Here is a 26,144-nt window from a genome sequence, read left to right on the forward strand (position 1 = left end):
GTATCAGAGCGTTGGTCCTAGCGAACCAGGTCTTGCATGAGTGTGTCTAACTGATAGTTGTTAAGATGCATTAGTAAGTCTGGACTTCGACTGTGTCTGCATGTTAAAAGTTTTGCTTATCATTTCTTGTCAGAAATTACATGCTTATCATTCTTAAGTCTAGACACGTTTTCCTGCATTTATTGCATAAAAAGTGTATAGACAAAAATTCATATCTTAGCATATCTGTTACTGTAAAATTTTCCTAACACCTTCCGAAATTTTTTCGGTGATTTATGGAATTTGGTATTATATATACATATGTAAATTATGTATTGAAGAATACCATACTAAATTCTATAATTTAATTCATATCAAAAATTGTCTCCCTAATTATACAAGATGGATCCCGTATCTAGTTCAAATTCTTTAAACTCCGACAGCTATTCCTATATGGATATTCACCTGAATTCCGAAGACAGTGTAACCGGAATGGATCAACCAATCAGCCATCACCTATTCTGGATGAATTAGGGATGGGTTCGTAGCCTGCTTAGTCATTGGAGACAAGAAGAAGGTGATCCCTTCCATCCACCACATTGCCCTCTTGGCGAAGAACCTGAAGCACTTACCGGCGAACCTATTCAAGACACCATTTTCTCTCTCATTTCCAGAGTGTCTCGTCACGATTATATATTATCTCAAATTCTAGATCTTATTCATTCACTCGTCCGAACCAACAATCACCCCGGTGTAATAGAAGAAGTCAACGAGCTTCGCGCTCGGGTAGTGGCTTTGGAGAATGAGGTGCAAAGGTTACAAGCACCAGCAGCAGCACCGGCAGCAACAGTACCACCATTAGCAACACCAACAGTACCATCACCACCACCAACAACAACATCCGTATCCCACACCTCAACACCACGATATGTACCTCGAACATCAACGTCATACGCACCATAGATACCAAGGAATACCAACAACAACAAACGATGAAGTATTGATTCATAATTCATCGAAGAAATATTTTGCAGAGAATATGTAGTTTCTAAAAGTTTTAGAGATTATATATTCTAGTCCTAGTCGAAAACCAGATGAGATTAATATTATGTTAACTCATTAAATCCATGATTACATCTAAGGAAAATATATATGTAGGAATATTTTCATAAAGATTGTAATTAAGAAAATTCTTTTGTACAAACTGTTAATGGTGAGAATATTTTAACGGGTAGGTAATACCCGAGAGATATATAAATTCACAATTAATATGTTACATTCTTCTATTCTGATTCAACAAATCATCAACTATACTCACTACTTTCACAATAATATATATTCTTTTATAAAAAGCAAAGCAACCATCCTCATCCAAATTTGATTACATATTTTGATTTTGACAAATCAAAATCCAAGTCAAGATTTAACAAAAGACATCATTCTTAGATTCCTACATCTTTCGAAGCTATACTTTGACTTCAAAACTGTGCTAGAACATCATAGAACCCAGAAAAGTATTTGTATCATTCAAATTCCTAGAACATCATATGAATATTAACGATTACAATCTATGTTCAAATCCCTCGAAATTCCTGAAGACACTTCAAATAATGAATCATCGAGATGATGATCCAACCACATGTAACCGCAGTCTTGTACCTGATAAACCCTTGAAATCAAAGTCATAGTTTAACACGTATCCGTGTCAGACCCTTTGGCATTTATTAGCTAAAATAACTTTTCAATCCCTTTTCAAAATAGACAGTTTTGTCACCACTCCAGCAAATCACCTTCAATTGTTCATTCGAATAAGCCTTATTATAATGATTACCCCTTCATCATTGTTACCGGGGAACCTTTCATATTCCACCACATTAGTAGTAAACTTATCAATAACTTCATTGATCATTAAGCCTCTCCGAAAAATCAAGATAATTATTCATTGAAACTCTATCAAGTACCCATATACAACTTGTAACAACAATTGTCATACCAACTACTGAGAATTAGCAAATTAGTATTTTGAATTTCGTAGCAATTTTTGCCAACAGTTATATATATACATATAACGTTTACCTTCAAGACTTACAGACTTCGAATGTGAAGTTTCTGAAAAACACCCCAAACTGCGAAACTAGTTTTTCGAATTTTGGAAAAATGCTGATGAAGCAGCAAAAACTGTAAATAACCTTAGCAGTCGAAATTTGATGATAAAGAGTAGTGTATTGGAAAAGCACAGAAAAAGAGAAGGTTTGGAACAGGAAAACGGATTGAGCAAACTATGAAGAATGCTGTGGACAAATCACAAAGACTAAACGTGCCTTCAAAGAATCCAAATGATTCAGTGTCTACTGAAGTCATTAACGAATACCTTGCTCCTGACTCTAAACTTTTACGAACAAATCTTCTTCATCATCCTTCAATATTAGGAATTCTAAGATATCATCATATCTTTCATTATAAATATCTTCGATATTTCTAAAGATATCTTCATAACTATTATTATCTGAAATCATTCATCTCTTCGCGCTATCTGAGTTACATCATAAAAGAAACTATTTTAGTTTCAAAAATTTGAAAAATTCGAAAAATGGATGTTTGAAGTAATGTTGGGAATTGAAGCATGAGTTAGTACAATATAATGACACTTGATCAACGTGATTATATTACAGTAAGTCATGTTGAGTTTCTAATGAAACATGATGATTCACAGTCCATACCGTCATCATGTGCCATGTTACATGACTCTTACATTCTATCTAATCTCTAAATATATCAGGAACATATTCTTTTGATAGTTCTATCTTTTCCTTTGAATTCTAGTAATTTGAGAAATCAAGATCGTGGCATTACAATTTCTTTCTTAGAACATTAGTTATGTTCATCCAAAAATTTATACCTACAAATTTTGGATCATTATTCGGTTGATTTAAAGTAGGGAAGATAAAATAAAATTATGAAGCTTCAAAATATCAATGGGAGTATATATAAATCACAGTAAATTGGAGAGAGTATTAACTATGGATGTCAATGATTATGGAAAGATATAAGCAGAGACATCGAAATATAAGGGAAGATATAAAACCCAACAACCACCCAGAAATTATAAACCGTATATATCGATGAATATAGCAATATAAAGACAAGGGAGGACTAAAAACACTATAAAACCAAGAGTATAGTAGAAGTGAATAGATTCTTCTGGCGGCAGATGGAAAAGAAGAATGACGAATATGAAGGTTAGAAGTATATCAAGAATCAGAACTGGATGGAGCATATTGATGAATGCTTTAAAATAAGAATTGAGGGAGAATGAATAAATGGTATGAGCTGTGGAAAATAAGGAAATGAAGGGGGTAGATTTATAGTATAATATCAGACAGGAAAATCGAGACAGATCATCGCATTAAATCGAAAAGAATCATAATTTTCTTAATTACCGAAGAATCAAATCTTATTACGAAGATTTTTTCCAAATCTATTGAACTCCGAAAATCAACACATCTACGTCAAAAGATATGACGAAACTTACTTTTTCTCATTTCACTCTTTTGTGATAACTTCACTCGTACACTTCACATAAACAAATTGTTTCATCCATATTACTCAATGATGATAAAACTCTAATTTTCAACTCGTATGAGTCATGAAAACATACTTATTGTCATCCATGACCATCCCAACCAAATTTCGGGACGAAATTTCTTTAACGGGTAGATACTGTGATAACGCGAAAATTTTTGACCAAATTTAAACTTTATCTTTAAGTGATTTAATGTTTTCGACACGATAAGCAAAGTCTGTAATGTTGAGTCACGAAAGTTTTGAAACTATATTCATGTAATCAATTATTCTTTGACTGTTCTCGAAGATTCACGAACAATAAAATATATATATATATATATATATATATATATATATATATATATATATATATATGATTTCAAGTTATTTAGTAAACGATAGTAACATTCGATTATTGATTCGATTGATATTTAGATAAGTTAACTAAAACGTTTAAGATGAACCAGTAAAACAATAATTTGCTACAGTATTTTTGAATTTCTACAGTACTTGAAAAGCTACAATGTTTTCGAAAATCACTATTTGCTACAGTAAAAACACTATTTTAAAATGAAAATGTATATACGTATATGTATATACTACGAGACGATGATTTATAGAAGCAAATAACCAAAACACTTAATTGATTAAAGCTACACTTCGAGTGACATAGTTTATCAATGATTAAGTTTAATTTTTGATAAAGGTACACGTTGTGTAACGAAAAGTACTAGTTTTCTAAGCGTACGAAAATGCATTCGAGAAACCGGAACCGGAACATAAGTCGAGTGACAACGTACGAGTCAACAGACCAAAAATTACAAGTCAACTATGCACGTGAATATAATATAATATATAATTAATTATATAAATTAAATATATTATATATATTATATTTAAATATGTCGACAAACTAAAATACAAAAGCATTGTGAGCTGTAAAACCCACCCATGTGATCGCATGGGAAAAGGGCTTGGAAGCCATGCGATCGCATGGCAGCCCTGTACAGGCCAACTCAATAAAAGCTCGATCATTTCTGCTTCTGATTTCATTTCATTATTCCGTAAGTATTTATTTTATTATTATTATTATTATTATTATTATTATTATTATTATTAATATTATTATTATTATTATTATTATTATTATTATTAAAATTATTATTAATATTAATCTTATTATTATTAGTATTATTCTTTTTATTAGTATTATACATAAAATACTACGACGAGGTTATGAGCGTGTCACTTTCAAAATGGGTTTTCAAGCAAGATAGAGCTAAGGAAACTATGGGTTATAGCTATGGTGTTTATAGGTAATGTACGTGGGTATTATTGGCAAGTCAAACCTAGTGTTTATCATCTCTGTTGCATCTACATACTTCTCTGCAATATTGAATCACAATATTGATACGTGAGCATTCATATCTTATCTTTTATATATTAATTGTGTATCCATGTCTAGTGCTCGAGTATATATATTTATGCATGCTTGTATGCTAAATTTCGTCGTTAAACAGTTTATGATGAATCACGAATTAAATACATATGTTACTGATAAAAGGTATATGATATGCATGTTTTTGGAAAGCTGGCGAAAAATCAATAACTTTTCATATAGAAATCACGTAATTTCGATGAACGAATCAAAAGATATGGTCAACTGAATTATGATTGACGTTAATTGGAATTGCTTTTGAATCTGCAATTAATATTTAAACAACTTGTTTGTAAGATTGATAAATTGAATTTTTGAATATTACCAACTGAGTAAATGAATCCTTATATAAGGTACGTCTCGTTTTGTTGAACTATTCTCAAAATTGACTTTTTGAAACGACTTTGGATAACTTTTGTATGTCGATCTCGAGCATTAGGATTGTGATACACTATGACCTGACCTAGCTTGATAGACATTTATTGACCAACATATGTTCTCTAGGTTGAGATCTACGGTTATTTGGTATTCCGAGTTTCGGTCACATTTCGGTGAACGACTTTATGTGCTGCTAAGGTGAGTTTCATTTGATCCCTTTTTACTAAATGCTTTTGCAATATATATTTTTAGGATGAGAATAAATGCACTTTATTTTAAACGCAATGGATACAAGTACATACTAAATTCTACACCGAGTTTGAACCGAAAATCCCTTAGCTTTGGTAACTAGTAACTGCCGGTTATAAGAACTGGTGGGCGCGAGTAGTTATATATGGATCCATAGGGCTTGATATCCCCGTTCGAGCTAGAGCGCTAGCCTTTTAACGGACGTATGCTATTTGAGAAGCGTACACGTTGGTTTGCGTGTATTATTAAGATGATTATACAAATGGTACAAATTATATATACGTTAAGTTTAGTTACCAGGGTGCTCAATTTCGTAGAATATTTTGATAAACGTTTCTGGATAAAACAACTGAAATCTTGTGTTCCACCTTTATATACAGATTATACGATACATTAAAACTATGAACTCACCAACCTTTGTGTTGACACTTGTTAGCATGTTTATTCTCAGGTTCCCTTGAAGTCTTCCGCTGTTTACTTATATGTTAGACAAGCTATGTGCATGGAGTCTTACATGGCATATTGATGTGGTAGCGTGGGGGTACGTGATAGTACTATATTTTACTACGAAATACGTTACAAATTACACAAGTGTTAATTATTTATTTACAAATGGGATATACCTAAACCTTGCTACAACACTATAGGCAGTGTACCTAATCGTAGAGTAGTATAGTTTTTAGTAAGTCCGGTTCGTTCCACAGGGAGCGGGCTTATTGCACACTATATTTTTAAACAACTATATTTGTACAAAATATATATAATTATATATAATAATATATAAAAGGGGGTTTACCGTTTAATGACCGGTTTGTCGATTTATATTTTAAGCGAAGCGTATAGTAAATGACGATATTTAAATAACAATATAAAATAAATAACAATAATTAAAATGACAAAAAATAAAAGTACGAGGAAAAATGAAATAAAATATATTATGCTTATTTAAACTTCCGTAACCATGATGTTTGATGTGTTGATTTTAGTTTTATGCCCATGGGTTAATTGTCCTTTGTCCTGGATTATTTAATATGTCCGTCTGGTTTTTGTCCATTACAGTCCATCGGTCATAAATTTAAAGTGCGAGTGTCCTCGTCAAATTATTCTTATACCCGAAGTCAAATATTCCAACTAATTGGGGACTTAAACTGTAACAAGGTTTTAATACTTTGTTATCAATTATGCCAAGTGTCCTTGTACATAATTTCACCCCTGTTTTAATAATTCTAGTGACTATTAATCCATTCCCGTGTCCGGTTAAATGAACGATTATTCGTACATATAAATACCCCGCCCATCGTGTCCGATCGAGTGTATATGGTTATTTATAGGGACGTCCAATTGTAAATCTTTATATTAAAATTAACAAACTATCATTTAGTTAAACAAATATAAAGCCCATTAATAGCCCATAGTCTAATTTCCACAAGTGTCGTTCTTTTGTCCAAACCCCAATTATGGTACAAAGCCCAATTACCCCGTCTTTAATATTTAGGCCAACATCATGATTACTTTGGCTCAAATAAGCATAATAATAACTTAAGTACGAGACATTAATTTAAAAAGGAGAACATAACTTACATTGAGTATTTATCGCGTAGTGTTACACGGACAGAATTTCGACTTCAAAACCCGTAAAATAACTTTTACATAACCCAAACTAATCTAATATCTAATATAACACTAATCTATACTATATATATATTATATATATATTTATTTATATTATACTACAGAGTATTATTATTATTTATTATGTTTTTACTTGGCAGAATGCATGGCCTTTTATAGGGATTTCTGATTTTTCAAACTCCGCGAGTCGTGGAGTTTTTGGCCTTCAAACTCCGCGAGTCGTGGAGTTTGATTTTCCAGCTCACATCAATTTGGATCTTAGCTTTGCCGACATAATATATAAATAAATATAATATATAAATAATTTTAAGAATTATTTAAATATTATATTATATTTATGTGCATAGTTGACTTGTAATTTTTAGTCCGTTGCGTCGAGCGTTGAGAGTTGACTCATGTCCCGGTTCCGGATTTTCGAACGTCCTTGCGTATTATTTTATATCACGTACTTTGCGTTCCGCAACTTGTACTCTTGTCATTTTTAGACGTTTCTCATCAATAAATTGAACCACTTGGATTGTATCTTGTACATTTGAGCTTTTTGGTCATTTGCGTCTTCAAATCATCGTTTTCGCCTTTTGTCTTCGCACTTATTTAATATAAACGATTACAACTTAAAATAGGACAATTACAACTAAATAATTTACATATTGGGAGGATATTGCTACTAAATATATGTTCATTTGGAGCACTATCAAATATCCCCACACTTGAACGTTACTTGTCCTCAAGCAATACATAACTTGAAATAATATAATACATCACACGAATCACTTCTTTATTCTTCACACTTTATACATCAATGATTTTGAGATGGCGGTATAAACAATGATAGTAACGATAGAACCATGGTTAAAGGTGGGTGTGTCATCCACAGTTGCCTCGGGTTTAGGTCAACGACACTTGCAATCAAATAGCCGATTTACTTTCGGTTTCCAAAGAAAAGTGCACATTTGAAAGGCGGTTTACAGTCCCACATGACTATGAAAATTTAGATCCGTTAGGAAATTGGATCTTTATGAAAACATTTGATCTTTTGAAAATTCAATCTAGCTTTTACCCTAGACAAGTTTTCCGGAATAACCCTTCACCGGTGTTTGCAAAATATTTTTGTAGGTTGTGTGGGTTTCAGATTTGAAAATTTTAGCTCAACACTTGTGGTTTTGTGTTACCCACTTGCTAACCTTGTATTAGCAAAGCAACACGTCCAATTCACTTGTCCCGTATATTACCTTTCGATAAACTACCGTCCGGTTGTAAAGGAAAGCGATGAACAAGCAACTGTTAAGGCAATGTCCCGTGACTTGCTTTTGATTATGGTCTATAAACGTGTCGGATGCTAGTACTATCCTTTGTAGGAGCAATAGTAAAGATCATCCTATGATTTTTCGGTCTGGCACAAGGTCCTTTCTTCGACCATGCTATGCAACCACCGTTCTTACGGTTGACAACCGATTTGGTTCAGGTGACCTAATGAATTCCAGGTGAATTCCTAGGATTTTACGTTCAATGGTAATGAACGCATTGAAAATAGGTTTTCAGAAAACAAATCGGTTTGTAATTTTTGATCAAAATATTTTCTCGTTCAAGCTCGAGTTTAGATATCATTGAATTCCATGAGTTTGAATTCTCAATCTTTAAGGTCAATCTCAAGGATTGAGTAATATCAGTCTTAAAAGCTGATTTTTGATCTTTTAAGGAGATTATCCTTTCTGGGGATCTGATTCATTAGTCTTATCAAGCTAATTTGCACGGTGCCCCCCATTGTACGAGATAAATCCTTCTCATGGTTAGGATAAATCTGATCACTTGGCTACCCTGTTTGATGCTGAGGTCCGTGGATTTCCTGCTGATTTTAGAGATGACTTTTCAAGATTTTTCGTCAACCTACAGCTGGTCTGGACGACAACTTCATGACCTAAATCAAAAACGCGTTTCTTTTTCGGAAGACTTTACTTCCTTTTAATGATGGAATTGATTCATCGTGTAGATCCATCTTTTCTTTCAAATATATTACAGTAAATCGGGTAAAACTGATTAAAATTGTCCAAAACAAAAGTACCTGCAATAACTTTACAGAAACATGTGATAGATAGTTTTTAATTGAATAACTTGGTACATTCTCCCCATACTTAGTTTCTTTCTTTGCCTTTTTATTCTCCTTTATTCCATTTTAAATGAATTCAATCGTTTTAGGGTGTTTCTCAATTTATGTCCTTTCCGAGGTAACGATAATTTCGGTATTAACACCTAGTTTTCATCGTTCATAAATATGTATAAACATGATTTTGACTTCATTTAGTTGAAAATTTTTCAAATTTTCACAAAATTTGGCAAATAAACTAAGTGAAAACCCGAGAGAATTTATAACCCTTCCCCACACTTGAGATCATGCAATGCCCTCATTTGCATGAAATCAGACTATAATTATAAATTCATGAGGGTGATTAGTGTAGAAAAGTAATTAAAAATACCCAGTTTGTAATTACAAAGCTCGTCGAATGATAGATGGCGCGCCTCATCGTTCATTCCTTCATGTTTTATCACACATATTTTTCTTCAAAAACGGTTGCTTTTCTGAACTGTTTGCTAATCTTTAAAAATGCATCTTTTACCCTAATTTATTATGCATGTTTATTAACGAGTTATGCACTAACCCGAACCCCTAATTTAACGTTAAGTTGGGTTAAACTTCCCCACACTTAGCTGACGACATGTGAAGTCGGTAGAATAAGTTCCAAGAATTAAAATAGTGAGTCAGTTATTTACATCTCGGGTGGTATATATTATATCAATGGGTTTAAAGTTTAGACCCATCCGATCGTCACTACTTAATTCTTTTTTAAGTGTAGCTTTTAGTAAATGGATATGTCTCTTTTCTGATTTTTGGTCAAATGGATCGATATACACCGACATACATATTTATATAGGATGGACAATTCCTAACATTTCCTTCTGTTTATTCTCGGGATCAAAGTTTTCACCTCTATTACCCAATTGGGTGAAATCCGAGGTGTCATTATCTATTACAGCTCGTAGTTCATTTCCGGTGGATGACTCGTCTATTGAGAATATTGGGTTGGAAGGTTGTGGAATGGTGAAGTTCGGTTTGGCCTCGGGGGTAAAATTTTCAACGTTATCTTATTCCCAAGAGTACCAATTTGTCACCCTTACTTCTTCTTTATCTATTGATGGATCGATGATTTCGTCGGTAGAGGCTAATGTGTCGATATGTTGTGAAATTGGTAAGACTGAATAAAAAGTATCATCGGGATAGTTGGTGATTTCGGAGCTCTCGAATTCATCAAAATTCGATGATATGAGATTTTCTTGCACACGACTCCTCAGATCAACAGGTGTGTAGTCTGATAGAGTTTCAGCTTGCCGGTTTACAAACTCTCTCATTTGTTCATTTTGAGCATTGAGTTCTTCGAGTTTGATTTTCATATTGTCTAATAAATTTTCAGACACGTAATTTTCCTCGTCTACTGGTTGTTGAGTTTGGAAATATTCTTGGGAATAATCCCAATTTGAATTGTATTCTTCATAATCATTCCATTCAGTTTCCGTGGGTGCGTAATTTTCCATAGGAACGTAATAATAACTTTCCCATGTTGAGTGATAATCTCCACAGATTTCACAACCAGTTATTGTTTCGTCATTCGTGATCCAAGATTGACCGAACGAATTGTCATCAACACCCGTTTGAGAGTATTGATTTAATTGATTTTGGATATCAAAAAGAGTTTCCATAGCCTTGTTTTCAAAATTTTCCATTTTATTGCGATGGCCAAATTTTAGCTACAATGTGGTGCATTTACTAATTATCCTATTAGTTATAAAAATAGAAAAACTTATATAAGTTGTCCAATTAATAGACTTTTCTGCTTTTGCCCACGTTTCGAATAGCCAAAAGATGCAGCAGGGAGCCAGAACCCTTTAAATCGGAAGCTCACAACTCAGCCACTAACAAATCCAACTATTACTACGAAGCAGAAAATTGTCAACGTCCATTAATTTAACCAATTAAATAATTTTTCTTTCCGTTTGAGATATTAGATAAGAAATAGAGAAAATTTCTAAGTCCTAAAAACTAAAGCGTCGAGAAATAAGAAAGAAAAATAATGCGCGTCGAAAAACGTCGAAAAATAAAAATAAGAAAGAAAAACGTCGAAACTTAAAAGTCTAAAAATTATATCTAAAAAGTTGCGCATAAAGGTCTAAAGGTAAATGCAATTTTATTCAGAAAACGGCAATTACTTAAAGGCACTAAAATCTATTTAAAACTAAAGCGAAAAACGGCGTCACAAAATTCTAAAGCATCTAAATCTTAATCTAAAGAAAAAGCACTTAAGGGATTTTACGGCAAAGCCTAAGAATCTATACATATAAAATAACTACGGAAAAACTAATTTTAAAACTAATTGCGAACGAAAAATATACAAAATATTACGATTACACTAAATAAAAGGATACAAATTATAAAAAGTGATAAAATTACTTATTTTTATAAAAAATATTATTTTTATATTTTTATTTTTATATTTTATAAAACATTAACTTTTTATATATTAAAACTAAATATAATTAATTATAACTAATTAATTTAAAAACTTAAACTAAATAATAATAATAATAAAGTAATTAGGGTTAAATAATAATAATAATAATTAATAACACCCCGTAATTAATGCGAAATAGGGTTTCTGGGTGCGCCTGTCAGGGTGGCTCCGCGAGTCGTGGAGTTTTAAGCCTGCAAACTCCGCGAGTCGTGGAGTTTGAAAAACGTGTTTTTTTTTAATTTTATATTATTTTTCTAAAAATATATATAAATATATTTATACAAAAATAAATTAAAAATATAGCGTTTCGCCGAGTCCCCGGCAGCGGCGCCAAAAACTTGATGTGGTAGCGTGGGGGTACGTGATAGTACTATATTTTACTACGAAATACGTTACAAATTACACAAGTTTTAATTATTTATTTACAAATGAGATATACCTAAACCTTGCTACAACACTATAGGCAGTGTACCTAATCATAGAGTAGTATAGTTTTTAGTAAGTCCGGTTCGTTCCACAGGGAGCGGGCTTATTGCACACTATATTTTTAAACAACTATATTTGTACAAAATATATATAATTATATATAATAATATATAAAAGGGGGTTTACCGTTTAATGACCGGTTTGTCGATTTATATTTTAAGCGAAGCGTATAGTAAATGACGATATTTAAATAACAATATAAAATAAATAACAATAATTAAAATGACAATAAATAAAAGTACGAGGAAAAATGAAATAAAATATATTATGCTTATTTAAACTTCCGTAACCATGATGTTTGATGTGTTGATTTTAGTTTTATGCCCATGGGTTAATTGTCCTTTGTCCTGGATTATTTAATATGTCCGTCTGGTTTTTGTCCATAACAGTCCATCGGTCATAAATTTAAAGTGCGAGTGTCCTCGTCAAATTATTCTTATACCCGAAGTCAAATATTCCAACTAATTGGGGACTTAAACTGTAACAAGGTTTTAATACTTTGTTATCAATTATGCCAAGTGTCCTTGTACATAATTTCACCCCTGTTTTAATAATTCTAGTGACTATTAATCAATTCCCGTGTCCGGTTAAATGAACGATTATTCGTACATATAAATACCCCGCCCATCGTGTCCGATCGAGTGTATATGGTTATTTATAGGGACGTCCAATTGTAAATATTTATATTAAAATTAACAAACTATCATTTAGTTAAACAAATATAAAGCCCATTAATAGCCCATAGTCTAATTTCCACAAGTGTCGTTCTTTTGTCCAAACCCCAATTATGGTACAAAGCCCAATTACCCCGTCTTTAATATTTAGTCCAACATCATGATTACTTTGGCTCAAATAAGCATAATAATAACTTAAGTACGAGACATTAATTTAAAAAGGAGAACATAACTTACATTGAGTATTTATCGCGTAGTGTTACACGGACAGAATTTCGACTTCAAAACCCGTAAAATAACTTTTACATAACCCAAACTAATCTAATATCTAATATAACACTAATCTATACTATATATATATTATATATATATTTATTTATATTATACTACAGAGTATTATTATTATTTATTATGTTTTTACTTGGCAGAATGCATGGCCTTTTATAGGGATTTCTGATTTTTCAAACTCCGCGAGTCGTGGAGTTTTTGGCCTTCAAACTCCGCGAGTCGTGGAGTTTGATTTTCCAGCTCACATCAATTTGGATCTTAGCTTTTCCGACATAATATATAAATAAATATAATATATAAATAATTTTAAGAATTATTTAAATATTATATTATATTTATGTGCATAGTTGACTTGTAATTTTTAGTCCGTTGCGTCGAGCGTTGAGAGTTGACTCATGTCCCGGTTCCGGATTTTCGAACGTCCTTGCGTATTATTTTATATCGTGTACTTTGCGTTCCGCAACTTGTACTCTTGTCATTTTTAGACGTTTCTCATCAATAAATTGAACCACTTGGATTGTATCTTGTACATTTGAGCTTTTTGGTCTTTTGCGTCTTCAAATCGTCGTTTTCGCCTTTTGTCTTCGCACTTATTTAATATAAACGATTACAACTTAAAATAGGACAATTACAACTAAATAATTTACATATTGGGAGGATATTGCTACTAAATATATGTTCATTTGGAGCACTATCACATATTTTTCAAGGAAACGTTGCATTCACAAAATCATCACCATGTATCTATTTTGACTGCATTATCAACGGAAGTATTATTGTAAACTATTATATTACAGTGATTGTCTATATGTAGAAATCATCAGATGTCGAAAACCTTTAATTTAAATATTCAATAATGGTGTTCCTTTTCAAAAGAATGCAATGTTTACAAAACGTATCATATAGAGGTCAAATTCCTCGTAATGAAATCGATGAATGACGTGTTCGTCCATATGAATTTGGAGCGATTGTCACACACATCGAGGCACGCGGATGTTGTTTGTTTACGAGGGTGTGTTCCTTAGTGGATGCGACCCATTAGTTGCGTTGAAATGTCAAGGCCATCCCTAACGGACGGTCGAGGAAAAAGGATTCACTAGGCATTGGTGGATATTTTTGTGGGTTGCGTGATGAATTTTGAATTGTTGTGATGATAATTTGTTGTTGGCGGGATTCTAGTACATGAATAGTTTCCATGCTAGTACTAGGAAGCTGTAGTGTATAGATGTATTGTAGGGCTTGGAGGAGAAACCCTGTGTCGAGTGTTGATGTTTTGTCCAACTCGTGGTGTGTTATTGTCGTCCTGGATTAATCAAGAGACTGGTGGTCGTGTGCAGATCGATTGATGGGAAAGTTTGTGTTCGCAGTGTGAATATTTGGGGATACCAAAATTTCTTCGTTGAAGGAATAACCCGGTCATGGTGACTGTAAGAAGTACTAGTCGGAGGAGCGTATCAATTGCCCCGTTGGCATCGACTTGTAAAATTGCGAATCACAAGTTTTCTGGGGTGGAAAACAAATGTTTGCACATAAGCGGATGTGAGATCGTTGAGTGGTACGGTTATGGACAGTTGAAAGTACTGAGTTTCGACGCGGCATGAATCCTTCTCGATTGGGATTAAATGCAAGACTTGGTTCATGGCATAGTGGACCTAGTAGAACGCGTTGGGTGATGTAGTTATAGATGTAGCTTGTTGTGAGTTTTAGTCGAGAGAACTTGCAGGGATAATGGTGTTTTCCGTATTTTGACGTTGAGTGTATGAGATATTGCTTGTTGCGGTAGCGCACGCTAGTGATTATTAGCGTATGGTGAGATCTAAGAATTTACGTAAGATGTTATTGGATGTCGGCCTTGATTGTGTTTCGTCGGATACATGATTACTACATGTGTGACTCCGCATTTGGAGGCGAGAATGTTCAAAGGGGAAGTGCTTAACTTCTAGTATTCGGTGCGGATCACGAGGACGTGATCCAATCTAAGTGGGGGAGAGTTGTAACACCTTGAATTTTGTGCGTCAGAAAATGTTCTTGAAAGTGTCAGAAAATGTGTGCACCAGAAAGCGCCACAAAAGGTCTACCTAACACTTACGCATTTTCAGAATTTACATCAGAATCAGGATTAGTCATAATCAGTCCCTGTACTTCAGAATCTGTTTAGACCCTTGTGCGCGCCGCGCACATTCAAGGGTGTGCGCTGCGCACCCCACCTGGGACAGTTTTCTGCCTTTTTCTATTTTGAGTTAAATGAGGGGCTTTTTGGTCTTTTCACTTAAGGACAGATTTATAGCCTTATTGGCAGATTTGGATCCAATTATGGATCACTTTCACATCCACAACTCTCTCATCTTCAAACCCTAGAGAGAGGAAGAGTTTTAGAGAGGGAAAGCTCCATTTGGAGAAGAAGGAGGGTGACTCGGGTTATGGTACAAGATTTAAGGTTGTTCACCTCGTTCACGGCTACGTTTTGGTAGTGTTGGTAAGTTCTAACTCCGAATTTTGTTGTTTATGATTCTTGTTCATGTTTGGGGTTTGGGCTAGTTAGGGTTATAAACCCCATTTCTCATGAAATTGGGGGTTTTTGTTGCATTGCTAGTGTAAGTGAACCCGATTATTGTGGGTTTAGGGTTTGATGATGAATTTGGAAGTATTTGTCTTGGTTTGGGAGTTAAACCTCTAGATTGAAAGGTTGTTGGTGACTTTGATGTTCTTAAGAACAAGTTTTGCTAGTCAAAATCGATGTTGACTTGGTTTAGTGTCAAAATGGTTTTTGAGTCAAGTTTTGGTGAATCAAGTATGTAAATACTTGATTTAGGTGTTAATTGGTGTTTTGGAAATATAATCACTAGTCGTTAGCGATTTTGGGCGTTTTATGAATTTGGTCAAAATGGGTAATTTGAATTGGGTCAAAATTGATGACGACACTAATTTGGATTAAATGGATGATAAACGATTTTGTTAAGTGTTAAATAATGTTTTTGGATGTAATTACTCGCGAGAAGTAATTTTGGGGTTAAAACGATATTTTAACATAAGTTAAGCGTGGTCAAAAGTAATATGAGTCAATATTTCACGTGTTGGGATTTTGGTGTAATCGGCATTTGAAATGATTACTACCTAAGTAGTAATTTAGCGTTAAGACCTAGGTTTGGTCTAATTGGTGTAAAGTATGATTTGGGTTAAATTGTACTTTGTTGTGTTGGTTTGAATTACCACCCGAAGTGGTATTTGGTTTATGTCCATTAGGTGTTAAATGGGCGGATTTTGGCGAGCACGGTGAGATCCCTCGAGTATGGGATGTTGAGTTCTCTTTTAGAGAATTGTTATTTATGTGTATTTGTACCTATATGTTTATTATAGGTAAATGTTTGCTCGGTTGCGTTTGGAGGCGGTTTACATACATGACTTGTGCGGGCTTTTCGAGGTGAGTGGAATAATTATGCATGTATGTATATAGTGTATTTATTTGTATGCTATGGCATGAACCACAGAGCCGGTAGTGCCTTAGTATGTGCGAGTGTGCTATGATGTGAACCACAGAGCCGGTAGCATCATGGTATGTGTGTTGTAGTGTGAACCACGGAGCCGGTAGCACTATAGCACGAGTCGTCAAAGTGTGAACCACGGAGCCGGTAGCACTATAAAATGAGGTGTGAATCACGGAGCCGGTAGCACCGAAGTGTGAACCACGGAGCAGGTAGCACTATAAAAGAGTATGACTCGAGTTGTGATGTGAACCACGGAGCCGGTAGCATCAAAGTGTGAACCACGGAGTCGGTATCACTATAAAATGAGGTATGAACCACAGAGCCGGTAGCACCGAAGTGTGAACCATGGAGCAGCTAGCACTATAAAAGAGTATGACTCAAGTCATAGCATTGCGTATGGTGTGAACCACGGAGCCGGTAGCACCATGACGCGTTTATGGTTAACCTTATAGTTGTGTATGTGTTGTTGTATAGCATAATATATTATTTTGGAGTATATGCTATTGTTTATGCTAGTTGCGGTAATGGAGGTTATTAGCTTTATACTTGGAGTTCGTATGCTAATATTGTATTGCTAGCATTTTTGCGGTATGTGAGTAGGTGGTTGCAAGTAGGTATATTATATATGTATGTGTATACTTATTTCACTCACTAAGCGTTAGCTTACACCTCTCGATGCTTACCTTTTTCAGGTATTGTGTTATGAGGCTAGCTAGTTGTTAGACTAGTTGCGTAGGAGCGCTTGGGCTCGATGGGGTAGCTTTTGGATATACGAACGCGGATTGGGGATTTGGTAGTCCCCGGGATTATGCTCTTGGTATCGGGTTGGGTTATAGAGTCCTAACTCGTCTAAATGTAAATTGAGATTGAAACTTGTATTTTGTACGAAAGTCGTAAAACGGACGATGTGGGCCCGGTGTTGTAAAACTCGTTTTATTATTGGAACGTGTTAGTTTTATTTAATATTATATGTTGTGAAAAGCGTTTCGTCCAAAAGTGTCGGGAAGTGGGAGATCTTTAATTGAAAATTTGAAATTTCGGACAGAAGCTGACCAGGCCTTGTGCGCGCCGCGCACAGGGAGTGGAGCGCGCCGCGCACCCTTCTGTCATAAAAAAAAATAAAAAATTTTGCTGCGTATTCTGTTGGATAACGGGTTGAGTCGTTACATCATGTGATCAGTTTCAACGTCTATTTTAAAGCTGGAAACCACACCAACATTCATGCCAGTCAGCTTGCATTACTATGGTGTTTGGAAAAGAAGCAGCCCGTCAACATTTCTTATCTCATGGCTTCGAGAAATAGTAATCTCCTCACCGAGACAACTCGAGCACTTCCGTATGGGATGCACCTCAACAAGCTGTTCCGACATTTTGAAATTACTCATCCTCATTATCATCTTCCCTCTCTCAATCTCATCAAGGGTCAGGAAATCTCAGAGCACCATCTTCGAAAAAGAGGAAAACAGTCGAGGAAGCAGGGACGAGTGGATCAAGTAAAAAGGCGATTGAAATCTCACAACTGATTCCATCAATACCTTGGATATCAATGGAAAGCTTGATCGCATTTACAAAATTCAGATCAAGAACAGGAAGAAACTGTCCAAAATGAAGAAGTTGTTGAAAGGAGTGTTGAGATCACTATCATGTGGGTCAAGTGGTAATGTTGATGAAGAAAGTGATTGAGAGGGTTGTTTTATGTCGAAAACATGTTTTTAGCTTGTTGGTAATTTGTATTAACTTAATCTGAATGTTGCTTTAAAATATAAGTTACCATGTATGCAAGTTTAACTCTCACTTGACAAATCAACAATCGCAACAGACCAAACACAGTCGACTCACGGTCAACCGTCGAGTCAACCGCAGACTATCTGAAAAATTTGTTGTTATCATTAAATATGGAACAACTAAAAATTAATGTCATTTCTCTACATCCAATGACTAAATACAATAATAATCAATTATGATTGGAAATTCTTGAATGCATTAATTACCCAAACTGATGAAAAGTCATTCAAATCTCTATCTTTCAAAACTCTTTTTAAAGGAATGTTACTAAGAAACATCTTGCACCTCAAAGCATTGAGCTCCTCTAAACCATTCCTATTTTCTAACTCTAAGCATCATTCAAATCTGAAAGTATCTAGAGTATTCAACAAAACATCAAATGACATGAAGAAAATATTCCATAATGACTCAAGACACATACAAGAAGTACTCTTCAAAAGGAGTTTGATAATGTAGGGTGGGAGTCATTTCGCATGCTTGAGACTCATGTCTTTCCCTCACTTGTAAAAGAATTCTACTCAAACTTTGAATTCACCTCTAATCGCAAAGTGAAATTCAAAATGTTTGACCAAGAATATCTCATGACACTTAAACAATTTGGGAAAATTCTCAAAGTGCCATCTAAAGGAGCTGAATTCTATAATACTCAAAATTGTATACAACTCCTACCTCGTTTCATTCTACGAAGGGCACTTACTCCTCTCTTTCCCAATCTCAATCTCAATCTCAAACTAAGTACACTTTGTCAAGAGAGCCTTCTTGATAGTGACGTTCGGATTGAATATGATCTTCTTCCGCAAAGAAGATGATGACCATTTGTCTGTTACTGAACTAGGACTAATGTGGTGCCTGAACCAGTCAATACCAGTCAACATTGCCTTCCTAATGGCTTCCCGAATGAATGATCTAAATCAAGATCCGTCACAACCACTTCCCTATGGTGCTCTTCTAACACGCATCTTCAAGCATCTCAACCTAGTGACCCACACAAGGTGATGTCTCTATCAACCCGGGATCATGCTAACGGAGCACATTGCGTGTATCAAAAGCTGCTCGAATAATCATGATTCCTTGTTATCATCTTACTTTTATCTAATCCTCACGCTAATCTCATGTGAGATACTATGCATATTTCTATCATGTACTCATCCTAGGAATAAATAAAATGTATTTGATTTTTGTGTGTTTTATGTGTTGTGGTTGTTATTTTCCACCATGTACGATTCAAGGGGGAGCATTTTTCTTAGGGCGAACTTAGTTTCAAGGGGAGCTAACCTTTTTGCTTCGACAAAACGGCGAGAAAGTTGGGTATAAGTGATGTTAACACTTGTGAGTATTTATAGATAAATGTCCACCATCACTTATGTGGTTGTCATCATCAAAAAGGGGGAGAATGTTGGGGGAGAATGTGGGTTTATACTTAACGATTGTATTTAATTAGTGTGCGTGAGCATGTGTGTACGCCATGCAATTTCTTTACCATAAAGTTTTCAGTGTTTCGTATTTTGTAAGCACTAATTTTCCATTCACAGTTTGGCAACACACAATTAGCGGTGTATCGATATTTGTCTGACTTTACAGGCTTAATTTGAAAGTTTTCTTCAAGGCATTTTGTAAAGAGAGTGTTTATGAACTCGGCCTTGTTCAAAAACCTTTGACGAACTTTAATTAAATCTGATACCCTATACGTGGTTGGTGTTCGTGTCGTAAATTCATGTTCTTGCTCTTGCTGACTCAAAGGAGGTGGCATATTCCAGAATAAATCTTGCTTTTCTTCTTCATATTGATCTTCTTCGTCTTGTCTCCATTTTTTTCTCCATCTGAATCACTAGATGCGACAACAGATATCTCAAACGGGTGGTCTCCTTCTTTAATTCTACATACGTTTTTAACATCATAGTTAAACATATCAAACTTTGGAGGTGGTATTTCAGGCTCTTCTACTTCTATATTTAAAGCAATTTGTTGTAGTTGTGAGATGCTAAATACCAAACTATTTGTAGTAGTTGGTGGTAAATTCAAAGCAATTTAATTACCCCTATATTTAATAGTCAAACCAATTAAATCCTTGATTGAACAATAAATCCATTACTTCTCAACCCATCTCAAGATATAATCGTACATTCATAATATTTCCCTTTTCCATATATAATTAACAGACTAATTGACCAAGTCTATAGCATACTTATCGCGACAAATAAACAAAAATTCTACATATCTTTCTCACATACGTCACGTGGCGCCACCTAGCTTTGATAAACATGTATACATATCTTTCGAAAATAAATATCTTTTTTAAATTATACATCTACGTACAATTTATCAAAAACTATATTACACTTACGTAGCCTAAAAAATAAATCCCTTCTTAAAATAGGGCAGCTACCATTTTGTTAAAATACTTTTTTTAACTTACAAAATATACCCATGATTTAAAATAACACCTCAATTGGAGTCAATGGCTTGTAAATCCTTCTTTGTTTGATGATCACGGATAATAGTGTAGTGTGTTAATCTCAGTGTAATATCTCGTTTCATGTAGCTACTAGTCATTTTTCAATTTCCTCATGTTGTAGCTTTATAGCTTTCGCTGTGTTCCCAGTATGCTCTTCGCATACTTTTCTTGTAATATGGTTATTTAATAAAAGTCCTAATTGCTTTTCAAAATCATAAAAAATAAAAAAATAAAACCTCAATTAACATGTATGGTATTTATCATTTTTTTGATGGCTCAATTTTATGACTCAATTCATGTACTTACATAAATACTGTATATATTTTTACTTTGATACAGTTAGCGTACAAATTATTCAAAGTTTTGGTTCTTCTTAATCAAACTGAAAACACGTACAATAAATATATAATTAGACTTGGATACAATTAGCATACAAATACAAATTATTCAAATTTTAGTAGTTAACTAGCGGCGGGTTGTTACGAAAAATAACTATAATGGCCTATGTGTGGTTGTGGGATTGGTTTCATTCTGTATATTAAATAAGAATAAGAAAAAGAATAAATGTTGAATGAAAATCAATAATAGCCGTTTTATACTTTCCCCGTTACTATTTTATTGCTCACTATTCCATTCAAAAATGTTTCAAATTAATTGTCTATTTTATATTTCAACATATCAAAAATAATGTTCCAAATTAGTTGTCTATTTTGTTCAAAAAGGGAGTATGACTAGAGGGTGCGCATAATGCACAATTCACCCGGTACTAGGTTTCGCGCTCGGGAGGCTTGATTACCGGAGGTTTTACCTTCTATGGGGGAGCCAATGTGCTCGTTCATAAGAGGGTTTCCTTGCTTACCCAAAAAAACATATCAAAGTAGGTTAGAGTGGGAATGCAACTCATTAATGTACGTCATCAATATCTAACGGGGTTATCGTTTAAAAAACCCAAAAGAATATGTAATTATATAAGCAAAAAGGTTAAAACTACAAATTAAATAACAATTTCGACCAACCAATGTACGTCACTAATGTACGCTAACAATATCTAATAGGGTTATAGTTTAAAAAAAAATACTCAAAATAATGTGTAAATATAAAAGTAAAAAAGTTTAATATACAAATTAAATAACATATAACATTATTTTTATGATAATTAAAAAACTAAACCTTCTTTATTATTCAAATTTTTGTGGTAGTGGTAGAGGTAGCCGTAGCGGCAATAGCAACGGTGACAACAAAAGTAGAAGTAGTATATAATAATAATAATAATAATAATAATAATAATAATAATAATAATAATAATAATAACGGATCTAGCTGTCAGGCGATTGGTTATGATTTCATTCCTTTCTCATTTTCTTCCCTTGGGGAATTAGAAATGGAGGCTGTTTCTTTGCTAAAGCGGGTTCAAAAGAGTTCGATGGCTCAAGATATTGGTGCCGGTGCTGCTGCTCATATTTTTACTAGGATAAGTTTTGCTATTGCTAGAGGTGTGGGGGCCCAGATTGTCTCTAGGCTTCCCACTAATTTTTTGTAAGTTTTAAAACTTTTAAGTTTATAATAATAATAATAATAATAATAATAATAATAATAATAATAATAATAATAATAATAATAATAATAATAATAATAATAATAATAATAAAGATTATGAATTGTAAATAATAAGGATATTTCTAACTAACTCTAAGAAATGTCGTTAAGGTAACTAAATATGTTGTATATTTAAATTACCACAATCAAAAAATAAATATTAACTACTATGTACAATATATTAACTAATGTTGATGATAGCTCTAATTATTATCTTTAGAAAAATAATATTAATAATAATAATAATAATAATAATAATAATAATAATAATAATAATAATAATAATAATAATAATAATAATAATAATAATAATAATAATAATAATAATAATAATAATAATAATACACTATCACTATAAATAGTTTTATTTTTTGACACTTACTTTATTTTTGACACCACATAATATGAATAAGTTGACATATTTTTAACATATATAAATGTCACAAAATTTTTGACACTTAAAAGCGTCAGAAATGAAAACTTATTTACACTTAAAAATGTCAAAGAGTTAATAACACTAAAATGTTTTTGAGACCATATTTTTTAACGTTTTCAATTTCGTGACACTTATAAGGGTATATAACATGTATATGTATATTATACATAAATTAAAACTTCAAAAATAATGGAAGTGTGGAAACCTTTATCTATAGTGTATTCATCACTCTAACATTATCATATCCCATCTTCTCTAGTTTAGCTAGTATTCATCAAAGAATTATAATACTAGTACTTGGGAAAAACTACTATAGCCAACTCGCATCCTTTATATAATAAACTCATAAATAGTAAAATAATTAATACATATTCGATGATAGTAGACTAATCAAGTTGGACGAACGTAACCAAGAATTGTGTAAACTGTTTGTGCAATGGTTAAAATCAAAAGAATGAAAGCTGCTAATGCCGATAAAAACGACCATGGTGAGTTAAAATAAGTGTACTTTAAACTCGCCCATTGAACATGCCACCCGCTATGATAATACCGATTCACGTTACCAAATAACCTAGCCATGTAACAGTCATCGATATCGAAAGAAATATCCTTCCCCATGTTGTTAAATAATGCCGCAACTTCAGCATCCGTCCCAAAATAATTCTCAATTATGTTCCAATCACACAAATAACCAATATCTCTAGATGTATTTATCAAACAATCTAACAAAGTAACGTATGTCGTAAAGTGTTTTGAACATCCACTATGGCATTGTTCGAATGCCACCGTGTTTAGCAAAAATGCACTCATGAAATCATCTATGGATATCGTAGGCATATGGATTACGCCTCGTTTGAAGTCGACAACGAGGAAGCTTTCCGCTTCCCAAGGTTTTAACTCGATTCCCGCGCGTCGAAGTTTTGAAATGTTATGAATTACATGTGGTGGTGGTTGGTTGTCGAGTTTTGTTGATTTTTTGAGTTCGTGTGGGAGAAAAGTTGTCCGGAGAAGATCTAGCAAGTGTTTCGCGTTGATGTTGGCGTATTTCTCTAGAAGGTGTTCTGGTCTTTGAGTAGCTAAGTTAAATCACGTGTTTGTTTCTTGTATTATTAGCAAGCAAATTTGGTCTAGTGTTGGTAATTGGCTCGGCATCAATCTTCCTAGTTGGAACTCGGTAGATGACATTTGGGATTGGTTGGATAACAACTACTTTCAAGGTCGGAAGAGAATGATTGTGAGAAGCATCTGTATCTCAACTCTTTGGAACATATGGAGGCTCAGAAACAGTTACATTTTCGAAGACTCAAACTTCAAGATTTCTCATGTTTTGGACAATATTATTGTTTCCGCTTTCTTTTGGATTTTTTCTAGATTTAAAAAATATAGGACTAATTGGTCAGTGTGGTTGCAAAACCCTATAGACTCTTTGTTGTAATTTTTGTCTAGCTTCTTGCTAGTTTTATTTAATAAAATTTCCTGCAGTTCTAAAAAAAAAAATAATAAATAAAAAAATAAATAAAAAAAATTAAAAAAAATTAAAAAAAAAAAGCCCAACGCTAAGGTAGCTAGCGTTGGGTTTCCTTGTGTTTTCGTTAACTCGAACAAACATTCGAGGATGAAATACGGGATTTAATTTTGAAGCCTAATCAGATCCCGCAATAAAAAGGAAACGATCCACGACATCTTAATAAGTGGATCGTAATCTTCAAACTCTACTAATCCACCGAACTTTCTAAAAAGTTCAATAATAAAACAACCATCCAACACCATCATTTCTATAAACTCGTCACTACTATAAGGGACGGTTCCAGAGTAACATTCACGGGCCGTGACCTCAAGTGGTTGCACGGCCTTCAAGTAATCCTCAAGGACCATCCCTTTAGTAGCTGTTCGGTTAAGTAACTGTTTGAGAAACCGCCATTTATGCTCCTCGATCATCTCAAGGTGTGGTTGGCCGTGGTGAAACGCTCCGACCGATATGATGTGTGGTTGGTATGATTTACCGTTGACATCGATTAAGGTTTGTGGAACTTTGAATATTGAACATGTAGACTTACCAGCAGCAACGCTAAGTAGTTTGGGTGTATCGGTGAGTTTGTGTTGCATATTGGTGACTCGTTCTCTGTTAATTTCCCATATTGTGACGTCATGTTGTTCTACAGAAGAATTGATATCCATTTTTATCTTACTTTTAGTATAAAAAATAAAATAAAAACATGTTATGCTAGATTTTTCTTTATATATTACAACAAAGGAGGGGGGATGAATTAATGTGAAGTAGAGGGAACCAACACGCTAACATGACGTTGTTTGATACCGTAAATGAATAATGTTTTTAACAAGTTTTCTTCTATGCCACAAATTTTTTAGAATTTTTTTGTAATAATCTTAGCCGTTTATTTATTTTCGATGAAACCATTACCGACGGAAAATTGGAAAGGCATATATTTCTTGTCTACATGAATAAAAAGCAAGTTTTGCTTCACTCAATTAAACTCTTTAATAATCAATTAACCTAAACTAATGTAATTCTAATTAAAATTAAAATATTAAAATAATCAGTCAAAAGCTAAGTTTCCTACAAACAGAGGCGAGCCAAAAATCTATGTCATTGGGGTCACAAAAAGTATCAAAGAATCTAATTGAAAAACTATAATTAACTACAAACATATAAATTCAAGAAATTGTGATGTAATACAGCGGTTGGTGGCCTGCCATGAAATTCGACTCCCGTTGACTACATATTTTTTTTAACGGCCAAAAAATGATTATAATATAAAAACGCTCCCTAGCAAGGCGCTAAGGGAGAAAATACAAAGACAAAGCAAGCTATAAGTTCCAATTAAAAACTAAATGACCCCTATTTTTAATCCAACGAAAACAAAGTAATCTAATAAAATCAAAAAGACTACTTCTAGAACAAAAAGAATCGTTAAAAACAATGTCGTTTCTGAATCTCCAAATCGCCCAAAGCAACGTAATCACCGAAGCTATAATACGATTCTTGATAGAAGCTGATAATTGAACCCCCACAAGCCATTCAATGAACGTATCCCATGAAATAAATTGAGGCATGGAGCAATCAAGCCAAACCCGCAATTGATGCCAAAGATCTAAAGCCAACAAACATTCGAAAA

At 33.7% G+C, this 26,144-nt stretch overlaps 1 pseudogene; it reads right to left on the minus strand.

Annotated features, from left to right (window-relative positions):
• Nucleotides 1-23,337: 23,337 nt before the first annotated feature.
• Nucleotides 23,338-25,192, minus strand: LOC139877454 (UPF0481 protein At3g47200-like; annotated as a pseudogene).
• Nucleotides 25,193-26,144: the final 952 nt, after the last annotated feature.

The sequence above is a fragment of the Rutidosis leptorrhynchoides genome, chromosome 11 (assembly GCF_046630445.1).
Source record: "Rutidosis leptorrhynchoides isolate AG116_Rl617_1_P2 chromosome 11, CSIRO_AGI_Rlap_v1, whole genome shotgun sequence".
Taxonomy (NCBI): domain Eukaryota; kingdom Viridiplantae; phylum Streptophyta; class Magnoliopsida; order Asterales; family Asteraceae; genus Rutidosis; species Rutidosis leptorrhynchoides.